The following is a 10,744-nucleotide window of genomic DNA, read 5'->3' on the forward strand; positions in this document are numbered from 1 at the left end:
AGCAAGAGTCCACATAGGTAGACAACAGAAAGCATAGAATATTTTTTTCTGTGTAATTTTTGAGTCCAGAAGTTGGGATAAAAGCCAAGAGGAGAGCCCACAGTGTGTGTTAGAGAAGAATCCAGAAGGTAGTTGTCTGGGAAACCAAACAGGCTAGAAGAAGCTGGAATGTTGGTCTCCACACCGGAACACCCAGACAAGTTGTGACCACTGAGGGACAGCACCATCTTCAGCATAGCTAGTGGCTCTGACACTGAGGACTGAGCATCAGGTTCCCAGGCTGCTTCTGAAGCATCTTAGAATATAATCTCCTTATGGAATTGAAATGGGGGAAGAGAAGCCCGACCCTCCTCCCATCTCAGGGGTGATCAGGAAACACATGCAAAGTGAACATACAGTGTACCTGCTGGTGCTTGTTGTGAAGGTGAATCAAAGGAACCTGTTGTATAAAAGTCACTTTATTCTTTGAGAAACCGTTACAGAATAGACATGGCAGTACCTGCATCTGTTAGATCCAAAGGGCCTAGTGTCCAGGCCTCCTTACTCACCAAGACACAGAGACTGAGATCGCTGCAACAACCATGAGGCTTACTGATCCAACTTGCAGAAGTCGTCCTGCAGGTGGGACATAGGCGACCTGGAGCTTCTACAGCACACACCTTTTATACAGTTTTTGGGGCAGACTTTGGTAACAGCACGAGCTGGTTAACTCTTCGTTGGTGGTATGCATTGACCCTTTACATGACTGGGGACCCTCTGTGGGGTGATGCCGGCCATTACTGATACCTGGTCAACACCCATCTTGTGGTTTTGGCTTTTCCCAGTACTGTGGAAAGTCCCTATGATTCTGCACCTGGTCTGCAGTCAGCTAGCCCCAAGTGTAACCTGGTGGTCATTTTGCGTTCCCCAGGTCCTCACGTTCCCCACTTTTTCAATCATGAAATTATATGTCATCTTGGTTTAATCCCTGATAATGTTGTCTTAACATCATGATCTGCATAGTCCTTATGCGTTCTCTAATAAGAGTTCTCAGGCGATTTAAAATGCAAGGCACAAAGGCTAAAAGCAATAATAGCACCACTAGAAATCCTAGCAGTGTGGAAATTAAGGTGGCAAGCCAGGGGGAAGAGTTGTACAAAGACTCGAACCACCCCTGACTCTGTTCTCTTTCTCTTTTTCTCTTAGCCAGTCCCTCTCTCACCTTAGCCATTGAATCTTTGACTATTCCTGAATGGTCTATGTAGAAGCAACATTCTTCCTTAACAGCAGCACAAAGACCTCGTTCTTGTAGGAATAGAAGGGCTAGTTCTCGCCTGTTCTGGAGGACAATCTCGGACAGTGAGGTCAAGGACTCTTGGAGTTTGGAAATGTAGTTTTCCATCCTCTCTAAATCTGCATCTATAGCATTACTTAGATGACGATAGGCTTGGTGTTGTAAAGCTAATGCAGCCGTCCCAGTGGCGGCTCCAGCTGCATGTAGCCCTAAGCCAAGTAGGACAGAGAGTGTTATTCCTTCCTCTCTTTTTGTCCTAACAGAGTCTTTATCCCAGTGAGACAGCAGTTCTTCATACGGGTGATATATAAGTCGGGGAACCAATTGTACTAGTACACAGAAATCTTGTGTGTCACTGAGTACTTGGAGGTTGATACATGGCGTAACTCCAGAGGAGCAGGCCCACCATCCGTTTACTGGAGGTAATAGAAAACCTGAAGAGGAGACATTAGTCCAAGTTTGATTACAAAGGTGTTTGTGTGTGTGGGGAACCTTTCCTACACATAACCCCTGTCCAGTAACTGTGGACAGGGTGAGCCTGACATTTCGCTGTTGCTGCCACCTGTAGGTACTGACATCTTTAGTCTGGTTAACTGCCCCTAGAAATGCTATACCTTCATAATAGGGGGGAGCCACATTATAGCAGAGCCAGCATGACTTGGTGGCTTCTGGATTGGTGGTGTTGATGACTTTGAAGGCCTCTCTGACTAGGTCGACCAAGTGAGAGTCCCCTTGGTGTTTGAGGGAGGCAGCAGGAATAGCGGCGGCCATACCCTCTGATGGGTTAATAGCGCCTGAGGCAGCAGAGGGACTAGGAGGCTTGGGCCTGGCACTCTGGGATCCTGGTTGGGGTAGAGCGGGGGCTAGAACTTTGTTGGGGCCCATGGGGGTATAAGGGGTTTCTATCTTTAACTTGATAGTGAACAGTAACCCATGGTCATAGCTATCTATATACATTCTAAGACCCCACTCATATCCTTTTGTCCATTGGGTAGCCTTCTTTCCTGGCTCAGTAAAGGTGACCCGAAGGGGGTGACACCAGGTGTCACATTCAGCCACCTGTGCCCCCCCTGGCACATAGGCCGCCAGAGAGTAATTTGCCACTACTTTGATATAGTCCCAGCTCGAGGAGGGTTTCCAGTCAGCTTCTCCAGAGGTCTCACAACCCCAGTTCTTACAGTAGAAGTCCTCCTTACCTCCACACTTTGGATTGAGGGACTGGCTGCGATGGAACCCGGGACAGACATAGAAGGATTGGGTCCGCAATAGGCTTCTCCAATGCTTATTACAGCAGCCTCCCCACGGGGCGCCAGCTCTGTGTACCCACTCCTTGGCACAGGCTGAGGAAGCCCTCTCAATATCAGAGTACCCCTCTAGGTCCCAGCCAGAGACTCCAAGGGATAATTTGCAAATATCAGGGAATAAATCAGGCCACCAAGTATTCGGGGTGGCAACTTTGGATTGGCTCCAGATGACATCTCCTATTCCATTTATCACCTGCCAGGTTTGATTGCATGGCTGGTGAGGACTGGCTGGACACAAAGGGAGGGGGCTAACGAACAGCGCCAGAAGGAAGACCCACATCATTGGGTTTTCTGATGATCTTCAGCTTCCAAGGGGTCTCGGTGGTCTGGGCCCTTCAACTCGCCAGTTCGTGTTCTCTTGTAGCTTCTGTCTGGAGGGAAGGGGCAGGTTTTATGTGGAAAGTGTGGATCCAGGCGGCAGGTCCCTCTACTTTGACAGCTGTTGGGAGTGGTCAGCAGGACTAGATAAGGTCCTTTCCAGCAGGGTTCAAGAGTCTGGGCATGGTGTTGTAGCACGCAGACGGAGTCGCCATCTTGGAACTCCCAGTTTAAGTTCAGGCAGCCATTTTAAGTACCTGCAGCAACAACAGTACCAAACCACAGGGCTACCTCTTGTTCATAGGGGGAAAGTCTGAGGGATCAAAGCAGGTCAGGCAGGTGAGGGCAGATCTGAGGAAGCTATCTGAAACATCTGGTTTACTCACCTAGGTAATTCAACTGGTTTATCTTGGAAAAAACCCTAGAGATAAGAAACAATCATTTACTAGAGACTAGAGACCAGTGGGCCTCAGGGTAGGAGCTAGGCCCCTGGTGAGATTCCTGCATTGGAGATGGGTAGTTGTGGGGCGAGTTAAGTCCCTTACACTCTTCCATTTGGTCAGACCTGGCTGTATGGTAACAGCATTCTTTGAAGAAGGGGTCATGTGCTTCCCTTTACTGCTGTCAGCACACTAAAGCCCTTTGCTCTGCACCCTCCATGCCAGAGATGAGAGCAGGTTTTGAAGTGGCTGGAGGGCTGACTCTGAATAGTGTCTGCCAGTTGGATGGAGATCTGGTGAGGCCCGGTAGACTGTGGCCACCACCCACGCCCACCAGACCTATAGTTCCCAAGTTTACTCCGCTCCATGTCTGGGAGAATGTAACGTTCTCTTTCTATATATTCAGGACTGTAACTTACAATGATGAGGTTCTCTGAAAATATTAACTCCAATTACATTCTCTACAATTAATTTCTCTACAGGGCATTTGAACATAACGAGGTATCAAGGCAGTTCAAGTCACACAGGCCGTCTGCTCATTCCAGCTACAGCTAGAGTACACACAGCAGGCACTGAGCCACCACAACAAGTGGATCCGGCCATACTCCTGGGGACACTAGATTTCTCAACCACGTGTTGGACAATTCTGAGTTGCCAAAGTTTAGGGCTCAGCAATTAAGAGTCCTGGCATGCAGGCAAAACATACAAAAGTAAAAATTTTATAAATAAAGCCAAATTTTTCAAGAAATCTTTTATGTTAATATTGTGGCAAGTTTCAGACTAGGGCTCAAATACAGAAAATTAAATAATGGAACTTAATTGTCATGCTCTCTATATGCAATGAAAATGCCTCAAAACTCATCTGTTCCCACTATGAAGGGGACAAAGAAACCTAAAACCTTATACACAGCTGCATACCTTCTCTTCTGGAAGTCGGACTAGTTCCTCTCAAGGTCTGGAGCTGCAGAAGAAACACCAGAGGCAATTAGACCCGCAACAATGAGATAATAAATAAGTCACACGTTGATGTTGACATTAACTATCTTCTCGCAGAATCCTTAATGCACTACCCAGTACACTGGGTACATCTACTCAGGGATGGTGTGACACAATTTTAAATGCAAAGCCATATCTTCCTCTGAGTATTAATTCATTCATTCACCAACGCTCCCATATAGTACATTTATATTTTAAGTGTGCACACAGGTGTGCTAGCACACACATGAAGGTCCAAGAATAACCCCAGAGAGCTGGTTCTCTCCACCAGGCCCCAGAATCCAAAGTAACTGGGCTTGGCACTGCACTCCCCAACTCCCTCATCTAGTTTAAAAAGACATGGTGTAACTGCATTAAATTCCTGCCTGTTCTGTTGGCCTCAGGTAAATCCTTTAACCCATCACAGCAGCGTATCCAGTCAGGTTAGAGTTCTCATCCTTGGCCAAGAATTGTTCCTGGAATTATGCCTGGAGTGTCAAATCTTTCTAACACATACCTTGAATTCATTATCATCCTGGACACAGCACCAGCACGCCTGCTGAAAACAAACAAAAAAAGGCAGTCACGTTACATGTACCAGGCCACCGTTTTTCTCAGCATGGACCTTTCTGGTGGCTACTAGCTGCATTTGATGACTAAAGCCCTGCCTCTGACTAGCATTCAGTCCTGTAGAGCTGTGACCTTCACACTGCTAACAGCTGGGAGTCCAGTTTATTCCCTCTGCACCATCCTTCTGACTAAATCCACCCCAGAAGCATACGCTCTTAATGTTTAGAAACCAAATTACTAGCTACAGTATTTCTTTTAAAGATTTATTTAATTATGTATACTGTGTTCTGCCGGCATGCCAGAAGAGGGCACCAGATCTCATTATAGATGTTTATTTCCAGGGTTTCGGCACCATTGTTATTTTCATAAAGAAAGAGGTTTAGAGAATATGGTATACAGCAGTGTGAGGAACTGGGGTGCCCCAGTGGGCTTCTCTTCCCCTGAGGGACCAGACACACACACAGACATGGTATAGAATAGAGTTTGTTTAGGGCACAGGATCGAGTTAATGGGGTAGTGGAGGCAGAGAAAGGCAGAGAGACAGTAGAGAAGTGGAGGCCACCATGACCATGTGGAGAGAGCAGAGAGGGGAGTTGAGCCCAAGAGGGCAGAGAGGAGAGAGTGCCAAGAGGCAAGAGAGAGAGGAGGGGGCCCAGCACCCTCTTTTATAGTGGGCCAGGCCTACCTGACTGTTGCCAGGCAACTGTGGGGTGGAGCTTAGATAGAATCCTAACAATTATGAGCACCCATGTGGTCGCTTACAATTCAACCTGGGATGACTTAACTTCTGAGCCATCTCTCCAGCCCTCCATTTCCTTAGGGCAAGTTAAACCATTTTCATTGATTTCAAAGCCAGAAGCAGCACCACACTCGTTTGCTGAGACTGAACAAGGAAGTCCTAACCCTAGAACTTGCTGTACCCACAGTCCTTAGACAGTGGCTCAGGCTTCTGCCGAAACAAAGGGCTCAATAGAAACACTACTCCGAATGGAAAGAACTTACCACCCGTTTTCACGTTCCCTTGTTGCAGTACCAGGCTGAGCCCATGAGGTAGCTGCTTACAGGAACCCACAAGACTGAGTTCCCTCTAAAGTGGCCTTCACTGGCATCATGGCTCATGCCCATAAATCCATACACTTAGGGACTAGGGAAGAATGATTTCCTTGGCCAGCACAAAAACCTGCCTCAATAATTTAATAAATGATTTTTTAAACTGATGTCTCGTTCAGCCTACTCATAGCAAATTCAGAGTTTGCAAATCAATAGAAAACTAATAAGTGGCACTTTGCTTAGCTTTCTCACATCTAGACTCAGATCTTCACAAATGTTAAGTCAGTAATGAACAGGCAGGATTCCAAGGTGCTCATTGGAAACCTAAGCCTGGTTTTAGGTACTGTCCAGAGACAAAAGGTTAGGCATCTAATGCCTTGCACAAGTGCCCAGAAGCTCAGATTTTTTCCCCTAGGGTTAAAAACTCATAAAGGCCAGGTCGGTGTCAAAGGAAGGGTAATCCAGCCGCTGTGGGCACAGAGCTCCCTGCTGAGGGATGACGCCATCAAACCTTAAAACAAACCAGCACAAAAGAAAAAGCCCAACCTCTGTGCCAAGGGGCATTAGAAGGAAACCTGTGGTGAGGATGCGCCTGCGTGGGCGAAATTACCCCCGTCTTTGCTAACAAACACTGGGATTACCCTGCTTCCTGCTACTTTCCGATCTCTGAATGAATATCTACTTTATTTCATTCACTTCTTAAATAGGCGAAGTCCTCATCACCAGACTCCTGGGCAAGCAGGAGTCCCCAGTGTGCCCAGGACCCGGGGCCATCAGGACGCCGCGCCTCCACCCGGGAGGGGACAAATCCAGGCTGAGCGAGGCCGATCGCCTGCCCTACACCAAAGGGACGCGCACGGGCAGGGACCGGAGCGCTGGGAGAGCGCTGTGGGACCCGCCGAGGCCACGTGGCGGGATCTTGGGATCCACAACATGGAGAACACTTACCAGGAGCGCGCCGCTGCGGAAAAGCAGGGCGCCAGGGCGGGATCGAGTTTAAAAGGGACCGGACATTGAGCAGGGCTCAGCCAACCAGAGTCGCCCAGCGCCCCTCCTGCCCGCCCCTTCCCCTGTTCCCGCCTGACTCCAGCCCCGACCCTCGCGCACCCCCTGGCGGCACCAGAGCCTCGCAGCCCGCCCCTACCCCAGGGCTGAGGTCCCACTCACTGCCCTGACTGCAGAATCTGTCACCTTGCTGAAGGCTAGAGAAGCATCTTGGCACCGCCGCAGTGTGATTTCCTTTTCTTCTCCCTGTGCTTCTTAGTCTTTTATTGAATATGGTATGATTCCACATCCTTTGGTGCTTATTTTCATTTGAAGACCCATATGTAAAGACTCCTATGTAACAGAATTCGCTTCTGTTAAGGAAATGGTAACATCCCGGGGATGTGAAGTAAACTGTCTTAAGAGGAGCTGGCACAAGGACAGGACTCCACATCTAGAAATCGCACTTCCAATGCCGGCCAAGATCTGTAAACATCTTGCCTCAGAGCCCTTCTGTGACCCAGGAAGCATCTGTGCCTGACACAATCATGTTTGGATATTTTAGGTTCTGTCTTGTTATTTTTTGTTTTTGTTTATTTGTCCCCGCCCCACTCCCTACCCCCATGTTTCCCCATGAAGCCCTGGCTGTCCTGGCATGACCTCGTAGACCAGGCTGGGCTCGAACTCACAGATCTGCTTACCCTTCTGCCTCCCCCAGTGCTGGGATTAAAGGCCTGAGCCACCACCGTGCGGGGTGGCCCCTCTTTACTAAATGCTACTGTCCTTCTAACAAGGGAAGACAGAAACAGATACTGAGTGACAACGGAGTAAGGAGAGATGTGACCACTGTGTCGGAGGACACAGGAAGGAATCCTTTCACTGGCTTTCGGGGTGTTTCGGTCCAGCTGCTACCTTGATTTTGGACTTTGGCTGCCTGCACTGAGCTGGCATTTCTGTGGATGCCACTAAGGGCTTTGTTAAGGAAAGTGACATGATGACTGACAGGAAGGGGTTGAGTCCTCCCTGTAAGGCTGAGGCTGGCGTCTCCTGAGGACCCTCGATTCCCCTGCCCACTGTTGTTCGTTGCTGTGTGCCCTTGCAGGAACCTCAGTAGATGACTTCGGAATTACTCATGTGGTGAGGGACGCCATGGTGAACATCTTAGTCATGAAAGCCCAAGTTAGGGACTTTTTTGCTAGACATTTATACATTCATAAGGCAAACCAATGTTCTGGTCACCCAAAGAACTCACAATCTCTTCTAAAGCAGGAATTGTCCGGAGGGAAAACTAGGGGGAAGAGTTATTAGTGGAGGCAGGAAACCACGTAATCACATGCCTTCCTCTAGGGTGGTCTACAAGCCAAAGCAACACTGCTGGGCCACGCCCGGGGCCCTCTGCCCTTCTTTTACCAATATTTGCTTTCACCCACGATTTCTCCCAGGAGTTTTGGAACTTGAGGTGTCCTATTAAATGGAGTCCTTTTGAGTTAGAAGGATGGAATTCGAGTTTTGTGCCAAGTTCTATGACTGGTGTTGGAGATGGGTATAGGGGTTATTTTCCCATTATTGCGTGTAAACCTCCATGGCCAAGATAACTTAAAGAAGCGCTTATGCGGGCTCCCAGTTCCCCAGTCCATGATGGCGGAGTGAAGGCACGGCAGGAGGAACAGGAAGCTGGGACTCACACCTTGAACTGCACAAAGCAGAGAGAGATTTAGGAATCACACAAGTCTTTAAACTCTTAAAGCCCATCTCTAGAGCCAACTTCCTCCGAGGTCATTCCTCCTGAGCCTCCCAAACTGTGTGGGTACCAAGCAGTCCAGTGCCTGAGACTATGAGAGACATTCCTCATTCAAACCAAGATCTTCCCTGTGGACGCAGAGCTGGACCTGAGGGCAGATCTGAAGCAGAGTTGTTCTGAGGGGACAGTGAACACCGGAGAAGAATTCCCTTCTTTACTGAGAGCCTAGAATTCTGCCGAGAGCTTGGAGTAGGCGTGAATAAAGGCCGATGACGCTGTGCTCTGGGTGCCTGTAACCCAGCACTCAGGAGAGGCAGGGCCGTCTGAAGAGCAAGGCCAACCTGGCTGCATAGCAGGATCTTGCTCACGTCACAAAAGAAGAAATGGCACCAAGGAATAAATACTCTGTCATTTATATGCTAAGGCGGTGGGGCTCAGCCTTCCTAATGCTACGACCCTTTAATACAGTTCCTCATGTTGTGGTGACCCACAGCCATAAAATTATTTTCTTGCTATTTCATAACTGTAATTTTGCTAGTGTTACAAATTGCAATATAAATATCTGATAATCAGGATATCTGATATCCTTCAAAGGAACTGAGACCCCTCCCCAACCCCCACCCCCAGATTGGCAACCACTGTGCTAAAGTAACAGAGTTCTCATCCTAAGACCCAGCAATGTTTTATTTTTCAGGGCATTGATCTGGTAAGGTACGATTTCTATCAAGGAGGTAGCACCCTCACCCCTCAAATATCCTCTGTTGGTGGGGCTTGGCCTTCACTTACTCAGTGAACTATGTTACCTTAGGGCTTCCATTGCTATGAAGAGAAACCATGACCAAGGCAACTATTATAAGGAAAGCATTTAATGGGGGCTGGCTCACAGGTTCAGAGGTTCAGTCCATTACCATCAAGGCAGGAGCATGGCAGCTTCCAGGCAGGCATGGTGCAGGAGGAGCTGAGAGTTCTACATCTTCATCCAAAGGAAGCCAGGAGCAGACTGATTTCTCAGCAGCTAGGAGGTGGGACTCAAAGCCACCCCCAATGTAATACATGTCCTCCAACAAGGCCACATCTCCTAATAGTGCCATTCCCTGCCCAAGCGTATTCAAACAGCTACATCTGTGTACAGCAGGAATCTCAGGGCATTGGCAGTGTTTGGCACTGTGTTAGTGTCAGGAGTCAAACTGACTTTATTTTATGTTTAGATTTTAATTTAAAGATAGGCTTAGGTTTTGACTTTTCTTCAGCTATAGATAGACCTTGGAGAAACCGGGTGGTCGACGGTCATTGCGCCCTGCCAGAAGAAGAAAACATCTTACAGCTGCCAGAGATTCACCTTGGCAGAATGCCCAGGCTTTGTGGAAAATCCCTCTTTGCCTTATTTCTTCTCCTGCCTGTATAAATTCCCTGAGAAAATACAGTTTTTGGGTCTTTGAACAACTTGTCTTAGCCTCATTCCTGTGTCTCCTGTCCTTTCCCTTCTCTCTCTTTCTCTCTTAGGGTCCCTGTTAAAAACCCCCACAGGCCGAGACAAGTTCGGCTCAGGAATGGTCTATCCCCAGCTCCACACTCTGCTAGATCAAAGATCAGTGTTTCCTTCAATTACTCTCCACCTTATTTTTGAGACAAGTTCTGTCAGTGAACCTGGACCTCGCATGTTCAGCAAGACTCCTTAGCAGCAAGTGTCTGGGGTCGCCCAGGCTCCCCTCCCTTCAGGGGCCTCTGCAGCCTGTATGGGCAGCAGAGAGAAGAGCTCTGAGAGGTGAGGTGTCGACGCAGGTCAGCGCAACAGGCTCAGTGGCCTGTGCTGGTGAAACTCTGGCAGTCAGATCCCAGTTGTTTATTTTAGGAATTCTTAAGCACAGTACAATCTGGCAAAAACTATCCTTATGCTGATTAACTCAATCCCACATGCACAAGGAAGCATACCTAAGTCAGTCTTTGTCTCTCTGTCTCTGTCTCTGTCTCTGTCTGTCTCTACCAGACACTTGGGAAGTGAGGACAAGCCTCTCTGCTTGCCACAAGAATAGCATGAGTGTTGCTGCGATACAGAACGTGCTACTTTGTGTGCTTTCTTTCCTCTGCC

The 10,744-nt window shown here is 48.3% G+C and overlaps 1 non-coding gene across 1 annotated transcript; it reads right to left on the minus strand.

Annotated features, from left to right (window-relative positions):
- Positions 1 to 4,705: 4,705 nt before the first annotated feature.
- LOC127679614 (small nucleolar RNA SNORD93) lies at positions 4,706 to 4,776 on the minus strand. The gene has a single exon (XR_007976876.1). It is a non-coding gene; the product is annotated as a small nucleolar RNA SNORD93 (small nucleolar RNA).
- Positions 4,777 to 10,744: the final 5,968 nt, after the last annotated feature.

The sequence above is a fragment of the Apodemus sylvaticus genome, chromosome 2 (assembly GCF_947179515.1).
Source record: "Apodemus sylvaticus chromosome 2, mApoSyl1.1, whole genome shotgun sequence".
NCBI lineage: Eukaryota > Metazoa > Chordata > Mammalia > Rodentia > Muridae > Apodemus > Apodemus sylvaticus.